Here is a 3,964-nt window from a genome sequence, read left to right on the forward strand (position 1 = left end):
CACAGAGCATACTCGGAATTTCAAGAGACTTTACAACCAATGCTCTACCAAGAACGATCCCTGACCGACTTGGCTCTGATACCAATTGTTGAATAAGAAGAGTATCCAAGATAACTCTAATGATCCCAAGAAGAAGAAAATAGAGCACACTCTTAAAGAAAGCTCACAAAACAAACTAATTAGCAAAGCTTTTCTTATTTAGCTCTAGGCTTTGTTTTTCCTTGGATGATTTACAATGCTTGAGGACTTGGGTATTTATAGCAAACCAAATGAAAGCTACACCACACACTTACTTCACCTACAACATCCACCTACTTCACCTACAACCTCCACTTACTTCACCAACCTCACACACTTACTTCACCAACCTCATACACTTACTTCACCTACAACATCCACCTACTTCACCTACAATTGACATTGATTCTCAACAGGCTTTAGATAGCAAAATGGTTCTACAAGGCAAGGACAAGAAGCATGGATAAGGTTTTATGTGATTTTCAGAGGGAAAGGATGAGAATGTGGGGTTGGAGTCGCAACCCCAGCTATTTGAACTGTTATTGTATAATCTAAGAGCTCAAATTCATATAAACATTACTTATGGCTCAGCCCCTATTCAATCCTCATAAACTTTCATAAGTTTTCTAAGACACCAAGGTAAAGTAAAATCATCATCAACAAGCAAAAGCACAACAACCATACCATGTCTAAAGCAAAGGCACAAATTATTCCTAGGAGAAAATTAAGCACAACTATTATATATGGCAAAATTAGAGTACTTTGAAAAAATAGACCTAATCTCAAATCAGTGAAAGAGTTATCTAGACCTTATCAAATGCTAGAACTCCATCGGAAGAGACAGGAAACACATCTTAAATAAGCATACAATTAAACAAGCTTTCAGCTTCTACAAAATTTAAACAGAACACAACAACATGGAAATATAGAGGGTGATCTAACGAATAGCATGATCAACCTGCAAAGACAGAAATGAATTCACACACGTCATTTGCTGCCTAAGCTATTTGGACCTTTGGACCTTTGAAGAGACCATTCCTAAAAAACAGTGAAACCCAAATACTCAATCCCAATTATAAAGCAACCATATATACGAGACACAGAATAATGGAAAACGGCAAATTATCTTTTAGACCTTATGCATGAAAAGATATAAATTTTAAAACCTACGAATTGCTAAGCAGGTGGATGACTAATTAAAGCCTTTGGATTTTGTATTGCTTATGGCCTGCTTTGGAGGTGATTGTATGTGATTCTAACCTGCGCAAAAAGGGTCCCAATTTTTTCGTACATGTAATTTATTATTTTATCTATATAAATTCAATTAATTTTGTTAAAAAAAATAAACAAAATGTATTCATAACTGATAATAAAATGCAAAACCAGATTACAAAATATAACTATACAAAAATTGAAATATTTCAAAAGGTTTTTTAACAGAATAAGTTTGGAAAACTTAGAAAAAATTCAAATTGGGAATTCATAATTTTTGAAATTTGTAAATGCATTCCAATTTAGGTTCTAATTTTTTGAAAAATATTCGAATTCGAAAATTTTACAGTCGGAGTCGAAAGCAGCGTTCCAACTTGCAACCCTATGTGTGTGTGATTGTAGTTGGAGCAACAAGTGAATTTCATTAAAAAGCCACTTCGTAGTAAGTTGGAGCAATAATGTGACTTGTGAAGTACGTCAATTATTAAAATAATCAAGTTAGATTTGTAGCTATGAGTGTGCTAACAGATGGCTTAAAGAGGGTAATGGAAGTGATCGACATTGGAGCTCCTCTAAGTGTTTCAGTAGGCGGAGTGACTCTAGGACATAAAAAAACTCCTTCACCGAAACCCATTTTGCCCACCTAAACGGCCTGAAACCGCCTTTTAAGGAAAGAAAAAAAACAGAGCAGCGGTGGCCAAATTGTTTGGACATCCACTTAAAGTGGGCGACGTCGTTCCATTCAAATATAACAAATCCCCTTAAAGTCACGTACATAAAAAAAGGAGTAATTATCATTAATAACCAAAATTTAACACCAAATTTCATAAATGTCACTTTTTTATAAAAACTTTCAAATATAACAGAAAACTCACGTGAATAGACCTAAATACCCTCAAAATCCACGTCCATAAATAGAAGAAATTCACGAAAGTTGTGATGCAAGATTGCAGTCATAGTGTATTCCTGACATTCCTGATGCCTGGAATGAATTGTTGTTTCTCCATTTGCTCCATTAGTATATTTGCATCTTGAACAAGCGCACCAATTCTATGTTTGTGCCATACTCAGCGCACAGATGAGTTAAAACATATGGTAATCAATTTTTTTCTGCATAATTATAACAAGATATACAGACTGATTAATACCCAATTTTTTCCCAAAATTAAGGCTCGGTGTTGCTGTTCTCTCAGAGTTGAAGCAAGATTGGGATCCTGCAGTTCTGAAAGCTCCACCTATAACATATATGGAGCAGAAGTAAAGATAAGCATGAATAAATTATTCAAAATTTTTACGAGAAAGTTTTGAAACAATGAATATTTGTGCTCTGTAAATTAATCTGTCTCACTAGCTAGAAGCAGACTAGGGCAATCATCTGCACTGGGTACGTAGAAAAACACCGTACAGCTGCCAAAAGTTATCTTCCTTAAGGATTTGCTAACCTCAGATCCCAATCTGTCTGCCATTGACTATTTTTCCTCATTGAAAAACTATGTAGTTAGAAGAGGCCACAATTCAGAATTTTTTTTATTACTTTACCAACTACATCCTTATTTTATTTGGTTTTAATTTTCAGGGTATTTAAATCTATTTAAGTGGATTTTATGTTATTTTTGAAAGATTTTAGAAAAAATAATATTTATGAAATTAGATGTTAAATTTTGGTTATTATCGATAACTTCTCTAAAAAAAGGTTGTACGTATTACTTTATTGGTTCTGTTTGATTGACTTTTTTATCGGTTTTTTTTTTCCTTTTATGAATTATGTTTATAATTTATAATACATATCTAAAAAATAAGTATTACTTTACTTTAATTAATTGCACATTGTTTGACAACTAATTTCTCGCAATTGTAAATGGTGGAATGCTCTATAGTGATTAGAGCATTTCTCTTGAATCCACTTCTCTACTGTACATTAGTATAGAATACAATTTGTAATTAAAAAAAATATTGTCATAGACAATGAAAGATTGTAAATTGTAATGTCGTAGACAAAAAAATAAAAACTTGGAAGCGTTTACACACTTGGCCAACCCAAGAAATCGGCTATTTTATTACGATCATGTGAGGCATTTTTAATTCCACGTACCAAATCATTTCTAATCAAGAAATCTGCTACTGTATTATGCTCATGTGATGTATTTTTAATTCCACGTACGAAATCATTTCTAATTAATTACACGCACAAAGTAATTTATAACAAAGTTCTTAGTTACAAATCAATTTATACTTTGTTATGCTCCTGATGCATCTAATTCCACGTACGAAATCAATTTAAAGTTGACCCTCACCAAAGTTTCAGTCCTTTAGCATTTTTAGAAATAACAAGTTATGAGTTTAATTAAGTTATCATAATCACGGATGAGGATCCCATCCGGATCCAAATGGTGGGGATCCTAAGGATCCTCACGTCCGAGCCGTTCATCATATATCGTACGGTCAATTTTTGTCAGATACTATTTGTGTTTAATTTTAAATAATAAAATTCAAATAATTCATGACCGCACAATATACGATAAACTGTTAGAATTTGAGGATCCCTAGGATCCCCACCATTTGGATCCGGATGGGATCCTCATCCTCATAATCACGTATACCTTTTCACATGTAGAGATTATTTACTTCTAGTTCTAGTTTATTTTACTGAATTTTTTATCTTTAAAAGAAACTCCAGATTCAGAATGGCATAAGCCCATTGGGCTTCGTGAGAAAGAACATGATTGAGATTTGG

Source organism: Pyrus communis, chromosome 16 (genome assembly GCF_963583255.1).
Source record: "Pyrus communis chromosome 16, drPyrComm1.1, whole genome shotgun sequence".
Taxonomy (NCBI): domain Eukaryota; kingdom Viridiplantae; phylum Streptophyta; class Magnoliopsida; order Rosales; family Rosaceae; genus Pyrus; species Pyrus communis.